Source organism: Humulus lupulus, chromosome 5, assembly GCF_963169125.1.
Source record: "Humulus lupulus chromosome 5, drHumLupu1.1, whole genome shotgun sequence".
In the NCBI taxonomy this organism is placed as follows: Eukaryota; Viridiplantae; Streptophyta; class Magnoliopsida; order Rosales; family Cannabaceae; genus Humulus; species Humulus lupulus.
This window is the reverse complement of record NC_084797.1, coordinates 152247281-152264240: the sequence shown is the minus strand read 5'-3', so window position 1 is coordinate 152264240 and position 16960 is coordinate 152247281. Positions and strand designations below refer to the sequence as shown.

The following is a 16960-nucleotide window of genomic DNA, read 5'->3' as shown; positions in this document are numbered from 1 at the left end:
ACCTGGAACTCGACATCCCTATGCTTAGGATCAGCGTAGCTTTTCTGTTTGCTCTGTGAAGCAAGCATTCTAGCTCGGATCTTCTCAATAGCTTCATTCGTCTTCTGAACCATGTCTGGTCCCAAATACTTCCTCTGACCCATCTCATCCCAATGAATGGTCGATCTACATCTCCTCCCATACAACATCTCATATGGAGCCACTCCAATCGTTGACTGATAACTGTTGTTATATGAAAACTCAATCAACGGGAGTTACTTACTCCAAGATCCTTCAAAGTCGATCACACATGCCCTAAGCATATCCTCCAACACCTGAATCATCCTCTCAGACTGTCCATCAGTATGAGGATGAAAGGCTATTCTAAACTTCAACTGAGTCCCCATAGCCTTCTACAAACCACCCCAAAACTTGGAGGTAAAGATAGGATCCCGGTTTGACACTGTAGACTTTGGAATCCCATGGAGAGGTACGATCTCCCTCACATATAACTCTGCATACTGATCCACCGTATATGTCATCTTCACTGGAAGAAAATGAGCTGACTTGGTGTATCTTTCCACTATCACCCACACCGAGTCATGAAGCCCCACAGTCCTGGGTAAACCTCTCACAAAGTCCATCGTAGCATCCTCCCTGTATGCATGGATTGATTCATTTGACGGTCTGAAGGAGTTAGTCCATCATAAAAATATTTTACTAATCTCCATTTTTCAAATCGATGATGTGGGCATTTTAACAACAAATCTTTAAATCTCTCCCAACACTCATAAAATTCTTCATTATCTTTTTGGTAAAATTTAGAGATCTTTCTCCTAATATTATCAGTTTTTGGACTTGGGGAAGAATTTGGTCAAAAATTTATTCAATAATTGGTCTCAAGTAGTTATGGTACCATCTGGAAGGGAGTTAAACCAAGCTTCAGACTTATCTATTAAAGAGAACAGAAAAAGTGTATGCCTAATAGATTCATGAGAAAAAAAAATTTAATTTTAAAGTAGAACAAATTTCTAAGAAATCTTTAATATGCATGTAAGGATCATCTCTATCTAACCCATAAAAAGATGGTAACAGTTGAATTATAGATGGATTAAGCTCAAAATTGGTTGCTTTAGTTTTAGGAAAAACAATGCATGATGGAGGATTAGAAGAAATGGGAGAGAAATACTCAGTAAGAGTTTTCTCCCGAGCAACAGGAATTTCTCGATTTTGTTCCACAACATCTAAATTTTCACTTTTAACTTCAATCAAAGATAATCTTATTTTAACAAGACATCTTTTAGAATTTCGTTCCCAACGACTCATACACCAAATATTACATTTTTTTTAAGGAGGCAGAGTTACTATATTAGAAACTATAATTATAGCATTTAAAATAAAACAAAAAGATAGGAGATAGTGTCTACCATTAATATGAGAACGGAAATAGAACTGAATTGTATTTAAAATAAAAATAAAGTACAATGTAAGAGGCAATGCCTACCATAAATATGATAATAATAATAAAAAAACTAAATATATAATATTAATAATACTAATATTATTATAATATCCAATATATATTAAATATGATAACACTTATACTTATACTAACACTAATATTTATAATTGATTCTAATTTATATATATGTAATATTTATGACATTAATAATAATAATAACGTAATAATAATAATAATAATAATAACATATAACTAGTAGAAGAATTGAAATATCTTGAATTAGTTCCTTGACAATGGTGCCAAATACTTGTTGGACCAAAAAGTGATACATTTTAAATTTTATCAACTCCCAAATGCACGAATCTTTAATTGAATATAGAGACTGTGTAAGCACGAGGTCGAACCCAAAGGAATTACGTAAAATTAAAGAAAGACCAATTTAATCTAAATTGTTTTAATTCAAACAAAGTTCCAATACTCATGAGATTTTCGATAACAAAATGAACTATTTAAGATATGGAGATAACTAACTGAAATATTATTTTAATCGTTTGAGTAAGAATTATTAAGATTTCAGATTCCAACTAAGTATAAATAATAAGATTTATTGATATATTGATTCTCATAATTAATTAGAAATCATTCTAACTATTATTCTAAAATAGATTTTCCTTCGCTTCAAAATTATAACTTCTAAGTATTAAATGTGAGATAATTTAATTAAACTACAAATAATCAAAAAATATTATTTTTAGCAAAATATAAAACCAAGCTTTAATAATTTCTAACTATAAAAAATATATGATATTAAAGATGAAAGAAATTATTGAGAGAAGCGAAAATCATTAACACTATATTGTACTATTGAGAGTCAATATAAAAAAATACTTAATTAAGTATAGTAGGTTTTATCATCCATCTTAATAATAAGAGAACTTCGAAATCCATAACAAAATAAGTAAATAAAAACAATGTCTCTAAGCGCGTACATCATTTTCTTTGTTTCAAACGGTATATGTTTTCTAAAATCCTAAGCAACTATTTATAGTAAGGTAAAAGGACTAAAAGTGAAATAAAACTTACTATATTGGTTGATAATGGGCAGCTATGGGACACGTGGCGGCAAGAGAGAAGATGGAAAAAAGTGTTTTTGGTTGCTGCTTTGGGCGGTGGAGACGAAGACCATTCGCGGAGGGGGAGCTTAGTTAAAACGATTAGCTGGTGGAAGGCGCATGCGCCCCACGCATGCGCTAGGCGAGTTCACTCCAGGGGACAAGCTGGTCCCATGTGTCAAGCGGTGCAACTCTCGACACGTGGCACCATGGGGGCGGTTTGGGTCTTGGGCCATGTGGGCCTGCTGTTGGTTTTGGGTTTTCTCTTCTTTGGAATAATGTCAATTTTCTTTGTTTTGGGCCTTAAATTTGTCATTCTTTAATTCCATTTCAAATCTGCCCAAAATGTTATTTTTTCTTGAAACAGAGATCAAATAAATCTAAACAAAACATTTTAAACATAAAAATATATCACAATAATTCAATGAAACTATTAATTAAAAGTTAATTTATTTTGATTTTTTAGAACAATAAATATGCATTTTTGAGCATTTATCAACAGTGGATACTTATTCTTCATGGTCAACTTATTCAACTCCCTGTAATCAATACACATCCTCAACGACCTATCTTTCATCTTCACAAACAACCCCAGAGCACCCCATAGTGAAAATCTAGAGTAACCCTTGTAACTGAACCTTATGTTCTTTCAACTTTGCTGGTGTCATCTGTAAGGTGCCTTAGATACCAGTTCTATTCCTGGTGCCAATTCAATAACAAATTCAATCTCCCAACATGATGGTAATCCCGGCAGGTCTTCTGGGAACACGTCCAGGAGTTCATAAGCTAATCTAGTCTCCTCTATCCTAACTGGTACCTCCTTAGTTGTATCAACCATACTAGCTAGGAATCCTATGCAACCTTCTTGCAACAAGTTTGTAGCCTTCAATACTGCGATCATGGGAATGCGAGGTCCATTCACAGCACCCACAAACAAAAATGGGTCCTCTCCCTCAGGCTCAAAAGTCACCATCTTCCTCCTACAGTCTATGGTCGCCCCATACTTGGCTAACAAATATATACTCAGTATTATATCAAAGTCCTCCATTTCTAGCTCAATCAAATCTACACACAATTCTCTGCTATCCACCTCCACTAGTAAGGATCCAACCCATCTCCTAAAAACTACCAATTCCACATTAGGTAAAAAATTCCCAAACCCCACAACATACACATCGTAGGGTCTTCTAAGTGTGTCTATCAACTTACTACGTACAAATGAATGAGTAGCACCAGAATCAATAAAAAATATATACAAAGAGCCATTGCTAGAAATCAGACATGTCACTACGGAGGAACTAGCCTCACCCTCTGTTTGAGTCAAGGTGAACACTCGAGCTAGAAATAGGATGTCACCTTTCTTTGGTTCTACCTTCTTCTACTATGGGAAATCTTTTCGGAGATGACCCACCACTCCGCTTAGGAAGCATGCCTTAGCTCGACATTCTCCCAAATGGCGTCGCTTCCACCGTGCACACTCTGGGAAATTCTTCCAGCTCTCACTCCCACCCTGATGACCACCCTGAGTACCCTGAAACCTTTTATCTGAAACAGGGGTATTGAATGTGTCTACAATTTTCCTCTTCTGTTCACTAGGACATCGCCCATACTCGACCCAGTAAGCGATGGTACCACCCTCCGAGCATCGCGCCTTATGCCGCTCTCCCTCCATATCGTATGTTTTGCCCCATCTATAGTGAGTGAGGTTCATCTCAACTACTTGAGCATACGTACTAACCCTTGGCAGTAATGTCTCATATAACGGTTCCCACTGATTCTCTATCTCTAGGTGGCGCTTGCTGAACAACATTCCCTAGTGGAAACTGCTGTCTCAGCTGCCTAATCTCTTATTCTTTTCTGTGAAGTCTAGCTAGCATATCAACAAGCATCTGCTGCCATCCCTGAGAAGAAGGTGGAGGCTGCAAGTTGTCATCATGTCTAACCTCGATATTCTCGCCACAGAGTCTGATTGATCGCCTTGGAGACATTGCATCTAATTATGTCTGCAATCAATGACTCAGGCTTATCAGGAAATGATATCAACACCTCAAAATTGTCCCATGGTCATAACCGAACAAACACGAAGTTCACATGCAACAATAGTGCTTATAAGCATCTTTCATACCAGCATATCAATCAAGAGGGTTTTTCCCTAATCATACATCATGCTCTCTATTTTAGCATGCAAAAAAGGCATACAATTCAAATAAACAATTAAACAGGTATCCAACCTATTACCCAAAAATTCTTGAGACGATCTTGTCTTTAGCAGTGAGTGTACATGTCCAGTCAGTCTTAAGGAACCATAAAATCTTGAGAGCTCTGATACCAAGTTGCAATGCCCTACTAACCAAAGATTGTTGCATTGTGTGTTTAAAATAGTGCTAAATATTGGGACTTGTGCCCTTAAAGTGTATTTTTTCATGAACGATTACTATTAATTAAATAAAGTTAATATTTTGTACACATTTTGTATTTAATTATTGATATCGCCCAATAAACTCCTAAGCGGTCGCAGTAGTAATCGAGCTATGTCGTATCCACAGAGAGGCAAACACAACTAAAGATTAGATTAGTAAATAAAAGATAAAAATCAAGTAGAATTGAAGAGATGGATTTTATGAAATTAAGATTATAGATTAGAGAAAGCAATCAGATAAAGAGCATGGCAAGGTAGAGATGCAATGTTGTAAAACCTATTCTAATATTGATATTAATTCAAAACAGAGTTGCAATTCTACACCATTAATTGCAACTGGAAGTTGTATATGTTAAAAACACAAATTAAATAATCTAGATTAAATTGAATCTAACTCCTAATTTCATAGCATATCATATTATATATCTGTTAACCCTTGTTTTGGTCAACTGACACGGAGTCAAAATGTTTGATGTGGACAGATATGTTGGAATGAATATAATGACAAAAACAGTAAAGCGCACAAGAATTTATAGTGGTTCGGCCCCAGAAACTGGTAATAACGTACGTCCACTTGAGCTATTATTGATATGAGATCTCAAAGGAGTGATCAAAGAGCTAAAGTTCTCCGAGTTTCACAGACCTGAGAGAGATAAAGAGTACAATCATTCATGTAATAGCCCAAAAGTCCCTTTCCTTGAGCTATCTTTCTCTATTTATAGGCTCAAGGAGGATTACATGAATCAGTTACATATATTCTTTCCTAAATAATCAGATACTCAGGAAATCACGGGAGACAATCTCGGATATGATCATAACTGCATAAGATTTTCTCCAAATATAGTGAGTATACGACCAAGCTGGTCGTATATAACGTTTGAGCGTTGCACCATAGAAATCTCTCTGTTCGATGGTCGAACAAGACTTCCGCCAGGTGTCAGCCATGTGTACTAAACGCCTGCCATGTCACCCATGCCTGTTTTTTGGATAACATTTGCCCCCCCCCCCCCAAGTTTGTTTAGTGCGACCAGCAATAAAGAAACTTTTGGGAAACAACCATTCATATGCCCCACGAAATCTGTCAGAGTCTTCGTGCGTTTTTGAAAACCATGACCTAATTATATCTAATCAAGCCTTTTCAGTTTTCAAGAAACCAATTTGACGGTTTATACACTCCCCCACGCTTCGAAAAAGGGAAAGTCATGATTGCCACTTTTTTCTATACTTCAGCCTCTATAAGTAACCTCCTAATCTCTCTTATAATCCTTTACTCACCATTTTCGGCCAAGAACTATCAAGTGCTTTGTTCTGGAGCCCAGAATTTCAAAAAATTCAGACGTCCTGCCGAAGATCTTTCCGACTCAAAGCTTTTATTTTTCTGAATCTCCAACCTTTGCCCAGGTAATCTCTTAGTCTTTTAAACTCTTCGTGATGCCATGCATGCTGTTACTGTGCTCTGCGATTTCTTGCGTTCTTGAGTAGAAATTTGTGAGGATTTTGTATAAATCGTTTGATGCTTGATAAGAGAGTGTATTTCTCCTTTATATAAGTTAGGGGTTAGTTCGATAGTAAGGATCATAGATTTAGGGCGTAAAATCGACGTAAAAATTCGATTTTTAAGCTAGTCGAAAAACTGGGTTTTTTCCCGCCCTTTAGGAGTTGAAAAAGTTTCCTTTCAGAAAACATTTTATTTCCTTTTTGATCCATTTTTCAAACTGCTAGCACCAAATTTAGTGTATGGATAGGATGCTGCTGGTCAATAGACGTGAGCAACGTTATCCCAATCTCCCACATAAATCCCCAGGCTATGTGTCTTATCTCCTCCTTTGTCTGTTTGCAGTTCATATGCAAGACCCTTGGGGAGGAGAAAGACCCATTGAAGACGACCTCCTAGCTCAGCTGCTTGAAGGTGAAGAACACCCTTCTACTTTGATACCAAACATTCCTTTCTCTCGCCTTAGCCCAAATACTTCTCCAGTTCCTACCCGAAGAATGGCTCGTACCAAAACTAAAGCTCGAAAAAGAAAAATCCCTAACACCTCCTGCCAGCCTACTGCTGATGCCCCATCGACCAGTGGTCGAAGCGAAAATGTTCCTATCACCAATGTGCAAAGGCATGCCCGTCCTCGACACGCTGCTCAGCCGGATGTCGAGTGGCATGTTGTTCCTGAGAGTAGAGTGACGATCAGGATGATCGCCAACTACTTAAATAAATATAAACTGACAAGGGTGACCCTGGTCAAACCTTCCCTCGACCAAAGGGCCAACCTGCCAGGCGGGGCCTACAGCGCCTGGTCGCGGTTTCACATTGAGGCAAGTGCCACTTTGCCTCTTCACTCATTCTTTCAGGGGGTGGCAAATTATTTTGGAGTTGCCCCCTTTCAAATTACCCCAAATGGATATAGAATGCTTGCCGCACTCTATATCCTTTACAAATTTAAAAAATGGCCAGAGCCCACTCCCCACGAGGTCAACTTCCTTTTTGACCTTAAGTCCAACCCTAACCAGGAAGGCACGGGGTTTTTCCATTTTTGCCACCAAGAAACCAGGTCGTACTTTCCTGACTGACACTACCCACATCTCCAATGTGGGGAGGTAACACCAGGAATACTTCCTTACACCCGACTTAGTCGCAGACAACTTGGCCTTCACCCGAGGAGGTAAAAATTCTCATGTCGCCAGCTTCTTCACTTGGTGTTTTTCTTCCACAATGTCCTGAATTTTCAATGTGTTTCAGGCCCATGGTTGCGTCCAATCCCAACTCCAGGGATGGAGTCAAGGGCGCACTCTTAGCCAGCATGCCGAATGCTGATAAGAGTGTCAAAAATTTAGTTACAGAGGCTAACCTTAGGCTGGTCGGCCTCTGGAATCTCCAACCAGCGACGAGCGAACCTTCGGCGGAAGATGCTCATGCCGAAGTGGAACCCGAGCAGCAGCCCCAAGCGTCTCCTCCGCGGAGGAGAACAACTGGGGTTACGATTAGGGAACCTGCTATTCCTCACCGAACAGAGAGACCCTTGGCTCCTGAGGGCAAAGGAAAACAAAAGGCTGCTGAGCCTACCGAACTCTCTGACGACTCATCGGATGAAAACGGTATACTAATCTCACTTTTAAACCATTTGCCAATTCCCTCTCATCGATTTGATGGGGATGGAAACTTTAAGAATGCTCCCTCCTTAAATTCAGATTTCTTCCAGGCAGTAGGTAGTTCAGTAAATAATGTAACGACCAATAGTTGTAGCGCGGGTACTCTACTTGCAATCCTTTTACCCTGCGTGGCCATTTAGTCTTACTGCTCGTGTTGCTTCCTTTTGTGCAGATATGGACTCTGAGGACATTTTTTAGCACTACCAGGCTGCTGCTGCCTCTTCTGTCCAAAAGAAGGATAGCAAGAGGGCTCGAGGGGAAAGCAGCAAGACTCCCTCGAAGAAGGCTCGAATAGAAAATGCTCCAGCCACTGCCCCCTCAAAGGAGAACTCACCACCTCCACCCTCCTCCGAGCAGCCGACTTCCACTCCTACTGACCCATAGCCTTCTTCTAAGGCTCCTAACAGGGAGGCATTGAACACTCAGCCCGAAGGCTCCCTACCCAGCCTCGTGGTCAGCTCAGCTAGGGAGAGGATATACAAGCTCTCCAAGCACAAACGCAGCCAAGCAACCATTACTGAAACTATCTCCATGGAGGCTGATCAAGTCGTCAACAGAGGGCTGAACGAGATAGTCAGCGTAAGTTAACTCCTGCAGCCTTAACATTTATTTTTGATTCCTTGTCCTTACTTTATCTTATTCTCTGTCTTCAGGGGCTGTTGACTTTAACTGCTGGCTGGCGCTGTATTGGGGCGTTGGTTTCTCGGGGAAAGAACTTTGACTCCAGGCTTGCCGAGAGTAAGCAAGCACTCGAAGCCGCCAACAACGAGTTGCTCGATGAGAATAAGGAGCTGCCAAACAGAAAGAACAACTGTTCGAGGACAAAGCTAATCTGACCCAGAAGTTGCTGGCAACTCGGGAGACCTTGAGGAAGCCAACGAAACCAAGGAAAAGTTCAAGGAAAGCACCAAGCTTAACCATCAAGAATGTGTTCAGCTTGAGCTTGATCTGATCGCCAGCAGGCAGGAGGCGGAGGAGCTTAGAAAACGAGTGCAGGAGCTCGAGGAGGCCGAGGCCAGGGATTTGAAGAAGTACAAGGAAGCCACTCACCTCTACTTCTACGAATTCTGGAAGCATAACCGACAGGCTAACTTCAACTACCTGTCCGAACGTTTGAAGAGGACTCTGATGGCGCAGTGCGCCATCCGGCTGGAAGAAGAAGAAAAGGCCAAAGTGCCTGCCTCTCCAGAGATCTCCTTAGCAGGGGGGATTGATGGTGTGGATGCTGAAGCTGGTCCTTCGGCCGACCAAGGCACTCCTCACAACCCTCAGGACTCTCCAGCTCCTTAAAAAAAATTTCTCTTTTATTTCAATTACACGGCCCACGGGCCGTACTGTAAAGACAATTTGTTTTTGTTGCTGCAAGGGCAGTTACTTTTTTTTATTTGAACAGTTACATCCGAGCAGTACTGCTCGCGGTGTAAAAGAATTCCTTTTGATATTATAATATTTTCTCTTTACTATAATATCTGTTCGCATGATTGAACCTAGCATAGTACTTTGGCTTGATTTGACAAAATATGAATTTTGAAAAATACTCTAAGTACCGTAGCATGCTTTCACTTATTTTGTTCATGTGTTTACATACCTCTTGGTATGCTTTTCTATCGGTGTACCTTATATGCCCCCCAAGTGACTGAGGAGCTTTAGGTCCTTGGTCACTTGCCTTGACCACGACCTGTGCAAACATTTCTGCTCGGGATAACTTGTAAGAATTAGAATACCGCAAAACAACACACGTAATGAACAAATACTTGTAAATAAAATTTACAAAGGTTGGCAAGAATGACTAGCTGCGCACAGTCCCTTATAATTCTCGTATTAAAATGGACTAAACATGTCTTTACGAGTGATCTTAAAAAGATCTTACACTTATAAGCGATTAGCCATATATCATGGCTAACCCTTTTTTCAAAACTTGTAAAAAGTAAAAATTAATACAAGCCAATCCTTTAAAAAGGACTGTTTACTGATAGTACTTGAGCAGGTGTTCTCCGTTCCAATAGTGTGGAACGAGATCTCCATTTAAGCGTGCAAGCTTGTAGGTGCCTGGATGAAGGACTTCTTCAATCTGGTAAGGTCCTTCCCAATTTGGTTTGAGTACTCTAGCAGTTGGATCGTGGGTGTTTAAGAAAACTAGTCGAAGTACTAGGTCTCCGACGTTGAACTTTCTTTCTTTCACCTTTGAGTTAAAATACCAGGCGACTTTTTGCTGGTACGCAGCTACTCGGAGTTGGGCTTTTTCTCTTTTTTCCTCAAGCGACTCTAGGGATTCCATCATCAGTTGGCTATTCTGGTCTTGGTCGTATGTGATTCTTCGATGTGAGGGCGAATCTAACTAGACAAGCAACATAGCTTCATACCCATATGCTAAGGAGAACGGGGTATGACCTGTTGCTGTTCGATGAGAAGTTCTATATGACTAGAGTACTTCAGGCAGCTGTTCTGGCCATGCTCCTTTAGCGTCTTCGAGTCTTTTCTTCAGGGTATCTTTAAGTGTTTTATTCACTGCTTCGACTTGCCCATTTGCTTGTGGATGCACAACTGAAGAAAAGCTTTTGACGATTCCATGCCTCTCGCAGAAGTCTGTGAATAAGTCACTGTCAAACTGGGTGCCGTTGTCAGAGACAATTTTTCGAGGCAAACCATATCGGCAAACAATGTTCTTGATGACAAAGTCAAGAACTTTCTTAGTTGTTATGGTAGCGAGCGGCTCAGCTTCGGCCCATTTGGTGAAGTAGTCGACTGCTACGACCGCATATTTTACTCCACCCTTTCCTGTTGGCAAGGATCCAATCAAATCGATACCCCACACTGCGAAGGGCCACAGACTTTGCATCTGCTTTAACTCGTTGGGAGCTGCGCGTGGGATCTTGGAAAATCTCTGACACTTATCGCATTTTCGCATAAACTCCATTGAGTCTTTGTTCATAGTCGGCCAGAAATAACCCTGCCTCAAAATCTTTTTCGACAAGCTCTGCCCCCCAGCATGATCCCCACAGAAGCCTTCATGTACTTCCCTCTTAGTTCTTTAGCCTTTTCTAGTGTAATACATCTGAGCAGTGGCATGGAGTATCCTCTTCGGTAAAGAACACCATTGACCAGTATATACCTAGCAGCCTGTCTCTGAAGAGTTCTGGCTTTGTTTCTATCTGCTGGTAGTACACCATTCGTGAGATACTCCAAGTACGGTGCCATCCATGTATCTTCTACTCGAATTTCCATATTGGTTTCATTTGCTCGTATGCTCGGCTTGCATAATCTCTCTACTGGCACTATATTTAAAGTGTCAGTGTCTTTTGCACTCGTGAGTTTGGCTAAAGCATCTGTGTTTGAATTCTGATCTCGGGGAATTTGCTGGAGGGTATACTTCTCGAATTGCACCAAAAAATCTTTAGTTTTGTTTAAGTAGGCCAACATTTTGAGGCCCCGTACTTGATACTCCCCTAAGACCTGATTCACTACCAGCTGTGAATCACTGTAAATATCAAGCACTTTTATACTCATGTCTTTGACCAACCTTAGTCCAGCGAGTAGTGCTTCATATTCGGCCTCATTGTTTGACGCAGTGAAATCGAACCTAATAACGCAGTGAAATCGATGCCCTTCTGGCATTATCAATATCACTCCTGCTCCTGCATGAGATTCGTTGGACGATCCGTCTGTGAATAACTTCCACGAAGGAACTTCGATTTGGGGCTCAGGCGTACTAGGTTTTTCGCACTGCTCGTCATCTGGGAGCTCAGTGAATTCATCGATAAGATTATCCAAGATGTCCATTTACTGCTGCTCGCGGTGAATATGTGATATCGAACTATCCTAGTTCGACTGCCCATTTTAATAAGCGCCCAGCCGCCTCTGGCTTTTGCAGAACTTGCCGAAGGGGCTGGTCAGTTAAGACTGTGATGGGATGGGCTTGGAAGTAAGGGCGTAACTTCCTTGAGGCCAAAATTAAGCAATAGGCTAATCTTTCGATGGGAGGATACCTCAATTAGGCCTCGATTAACCTCTTGCTTAGATAGTAAACCGCCTTTTGACGCCTTCTTCTTCTCGTACTAGTACTGCACTAGCAGTAAATTCGGTGATCGCCAGGTAAATGAACAAAGTTTCTCCGTCTATGGGTTTTCATAAAACATGAGGCTGTGCCATGTGGGCCTTTAAGGCTTGGAAAGCCTTTTCGCAGTCTCTGGTCCATTCGAACTTCTTGTTGCCTCTAAGTAGATTAAAGAAAGGGACGCATTTATCCGTCTACTTGGAAATGAATCTACTTAGTGCGGCAATTCTTCCAGTTAAACTTTGCCCATCCTTGATCTTCACCGGCGATTTCATGTCGATCAGGGCTTTGATCTTTTTGGGGTTGGCCTCGATTCCTCTTGAATTAACAATGAACCCCAAAAATTTCCCTGATCCTACTCCAAAGGAACATTTGAGAGGATTTAACTTCATCTGATATTTGTTCAGAACATTGAAACACTCTTGTAAATCCTTTACCTGTCCTTCTGCCTTTTTTGACTTTACCAGCATGTCTTCCACGTACACCTCCATGTTTACTCCGATTAACTCCTTAAACATGTGGTTAACCAATCGCTAGTAAGTCGCACCAGCGTTTTTCAGTCCGAAGGGCATTACTTTATAACAGTATAACCCTGTATTGGTCTGAAAGCTAGTGTGATCCTCGTCAGGGGGATGCATACTGATCTGATTGTATTCTGAGTATGCATCCATGAAAGAGATGATCTCATGTCCTGCAGTTGCATCGACCAACTGGTTGATCCTTGGGAGTGGGAAGCAATCTTTTGGGCAGGCTTTATTAAGGTCTGTGAAATCCACACAGGTTCGCCATTTTCCGTTAGGCTTGGGAACTAGTACTGGATTAGAGACCCACGATGGATAAAATGTCACTCTGATGAACCCATTCTCCTTCAGTCTTTCAACTTCCTCTTTTAAGGTTTTCGATCTATCCTTATCGAGCAGCCTTCTTTTCTGTTGCACGGGTGGAAAACTCTTGTCAACGTTCAGCCCATGGCTAATAACTGCAGGATCTATCCCAGCCATGTCTTTGTGTGACCAGGAAAAAACTTCCTGATTCTTTCTCAAAAATTCCACCAGTGCATGCTTCATTGTTGCTTCTAAATTTTTCCCGACCATCACAACTCTGGTCAGGTCTTTTTCATCAAGTTGGACCTCTTCCAGGTCCTCGACGGGTCCAACATCTTCCTCAAAATCCCCAAAGCGAGGATCTAAATCCCTATCCTCCCTTTGGGCAACACCCTATTTGGTGACTCCATCACCGGATTGGGCTTGTGCATCAATAGCCATCTGCAACCTATCTGGGGGAGTGCTCTTCAACGTTCCCTTTTTCGCCTTTGTGACTGAGGCATTGTAGCACTCCCTTGCTTCCCTCTGATTTCCCAACACGCGTCCTACCCCTGCATCTGTCGTGAATTTCATGGCCAAGTGCCATACTGAGGTGACGGCCCGAAGGTCAACCAGTATGGGCCTTCCAATGACAGCATTGTATGCCGAAGGACAATCAACTACTATGAAAGTAGTGAGTAATGTCTTGGTGGAAGGCGCTGTACCTGCTATTATTGGAAGTCTGATTGACCCTGCTGGGGTGAGTCCCTCACCGGAGAAGCCGTAAATCGTTTGGTTGCAGGGCTCCAAGTCCTTGACGGACAACTTCATGCGTTCCAGCGAAGATTTGTACAGGATGTTTACTAAACTTCCTGTATCAACTAGCACTCTCTTCACCATCATATTGGAAATTTGCACGTCCACGACCAGCGAATCGGAATGTGGGAACCGGACATGCTGGGCGTCGCTATCAGAGAAGGTTATTTCACCATCCTCTGATCGAGCCTTCTTTGATGCCCTGTCCTCCACAGTCATCATCTCGATGTCCTGGTCGTGACGTAGGGTCTGAGCATATCGTCCCCTCGCCTTTCCACTGCTTCCCGTGAGGTGCGGGCCTCCACAGATGGTGAGTAAAGTGCCAGCTACGGGGTCAGGCTGCAAAGGTGGCGAGCGTTGGCGTGCGGGCGCATGCTCGTTGCCACCTGGAGCCTCTCTTTGGGAATTTCCCGAGGCCCGTACGTATCTTCTCAAGTGTCCTTGTCTAATAAGGAACTCGATTTCATCCTTCAACTAGTTGCATTCATTTGTGTCATGTTCGTAGTCATTATGCTAACGATAGAACTTGGTAGTATCTCTCTTCAAAATATCTTTTCAAATGGGAGTGAGTTTTTTATAAGGCACACTAGAACTCGTGGTTTGATACACCTCTCCCCGAGACTCAATAAGGGCAATGTAGTTAGTGAATCGTGGTTCATAACAATTGCCCTTGGCGCGTTTATTCTCAGAGGTGGAAGGCTCATTATGCAGCTGTTTCCCCCAATTCTTGCCATTGACATTACCGTTCCCGTTGCCTTTGCCGTTGGGTTTTGACCCTTTGGCGGGATCGGCAGTCCCCTTATCCTTGCCTGGGGTTTTCCTTCACTGGCGATGGCATCTTCGAGCTTGATGTATCGATTAGCTCTATCCACAAATTCTTGAGTAATCTCAACTCCATGCTTTCTAAGGCTACTCCACAAAGGCGTGTGGCGCCTAACTCCCGCAGTTAGGGCCATCATCTTGCCCTCATCACCCATTGTTTTTGGCTCCAGCCATTACTCACATAAAGTGATGGACATAATCCTTTAGTGGCTCTCCTTCTTGCTGGCGTATCTCGACCAGCTGATTCACCTTAGTTGAGTGCACACGACCCGCATAGAATTGTCCGTAAAATTCTTTTACGAACATCTCCCAATAAACAATACTCGCAAGAGGGAATTTGAAAAACCACTCCTGTGCAGCATCAGAAAGTGTTGCAGGAAAGATCCTGCACCGAGCGTCTTCAGACACTTTCTGAATGTCCATCTGTATCTCAAACTTGTTGACATGAGATACCGGGTCACCATACCCGTCAAAGTTTGGAAGCGTGGGCATCTTAAACTTGCTAGGAGTTTCTGCCATAGCTATCCTTTGAACGAAATGAGTGCCTCTTATCCTGTCGTACTCGATATGAGACGTCCTTCCCCCAACCAGTTGTTGTACTGCCTGGTTCAGGGCATCTATTTGGGCTTGCACGGCTGCAGGAATCGCCGGGGCCTCTGGTGCTGGGGGAACGTACTCGTCATGCCGTTCCTGGCGATCGTTGAGTACGTCTCTTAAATCCTCGTCTCTTCGCCGCTGCTCGCTTGCTCCAAGCCGGTTAAAGACATTATTTTGCCTGGGTTGCCCCCCAGCATCACGTCTCTTGGGTTGGTCTTCCCTAGGAGGTGGGCTTCTGCCCCCGCCTCTCTCTCCATTTCTCCGACCGACATTTCCTCTGCCTAAGTCAGCCTCATTGTAACCATGGCCATCTCTGAACCTCGACTGGCTATGGTGGGATCGACTGTCCCCTTGGTTGCCTCCTCGGACTGGAACTTCCCGAGCGTTAGAGGGTGGCCTGCGTTGGTTCGTAGGTCCCCATGCATTATCATGCCGTGGGGGGCCCTGGACCGCAGAGCTTATCTCTGAGTTCCTTCTGTTGCCAGAAGGACGCTGCCCTCTGCTCGGGGGGTTTGGCTCTTCGCCCCTATGGCGTCTAGGACTGGAGGGCTGCTGCCCGGCCCTATTTTGCCTTGGCTGCAGGGGAATGTCACCACCAGCCTGGGATGGAGGCTGCACTTCAGGATCCCTTGGTGGGACATCCTCCTAAGGCATTGGCGGCTGCTCGGGCCTCTAGGGGCTCGAAGGCTGGATCGGCGGGCTAGGATTGGGACCCCTTTGTGGTGGCCCATTTGAAGGTTGATCAGGCTGTGAGGCAGGTGCAGCCTGATTCCTAGCCAACTGTAAGGCTGCTTCGAGGGCTGCCATGGCCTCCCTCTGACGACGGTCCATCTCCGCCTATCTTTCACTCAATTCCTGGCGCTGTCGCTCAATCTCTTGTTGCTGCCGCACCATAATCTCAGCAGCACTTTCCTGGCTGGCCCTCAAATTGGCCAGTTCATCCTACAATACCCTCAGGGTATTCCTCAGCGTCTCAGAATCCAGTTCTTCTTCATCAAATTCCAAATGTGGCTCTTCTTCGGTCACGTTTGGAGGAGGAGGCGGTTGAGATGGTGCAGCGCCAGTCGCCTGCCAAGTCTTCTTTGTTGTTTTCGCCATTACTGTTTCAACAATATCGTATCAAGCTCTCAATGAAAGCACCAGAATGTTTCAACAATATCGTATCAAGCTCTCAAAATTCTTGATGTGGACAGATATGCTGGAATGAATATAATGACAAAAACAGTAAAGCGCACAAGAATTTTTAGTGGTTCGGCCCCAGAAACTGGTAATAACCTCCGTCCACTTGAGCTATTATTGATATGAGATCTCAAAGGAGTGATCAAAGAACTAGATTTCTCCGAGTTTCAAAGACCTGAGAGAGATAAAGAGTACAATCGTTCATCTAATAGCCCAAAAGTCACTTTCCATGAGCTATCTTTCTCTATTTATAGGCTCAAGGAGGATTACATGAATCAGTTACAGATATTCTTTCCTAAATAATCGGATACTCAGGAAATCACGGGAGACAATCTCGGATATGATCATAACTGCATAAGATTTTCTCCAAATATAGTGAGTATACGACCAAGCTGGTCGTATATAACGTTTGAGCATTGCGCCATAGATATCTCTCTGGTCGATGGTCGAACAAGACTTCTGCCAGGTGTCAGCCACGTGTACTAAACGCCTGCCATGTCACCCATGCCTATTTTTTGGATAACAATATCCAAGAGCGAAAAAATACCACTGGCAAAATGCAGTAAAAGA

General features: G+C 42.7%; 1 non-coding gene across 1 annotated transcript; it reads left to right on the top strand.

Annotated features, from left to right (window-relative positions):
* Positions 1-716: 716 nt before the first annotated feature.
* Positions 717-823, top strand: LOC133780914 (small nucleolar RNA R71). Its single transcript, XR_009869720.1, has one exon. It is a non-coding gene; the product is annotated as a small nucleolar RNA R71 (small nucleolar RNA).
* Positions 824-16960: the final 16137 nt, after the last annotated feature.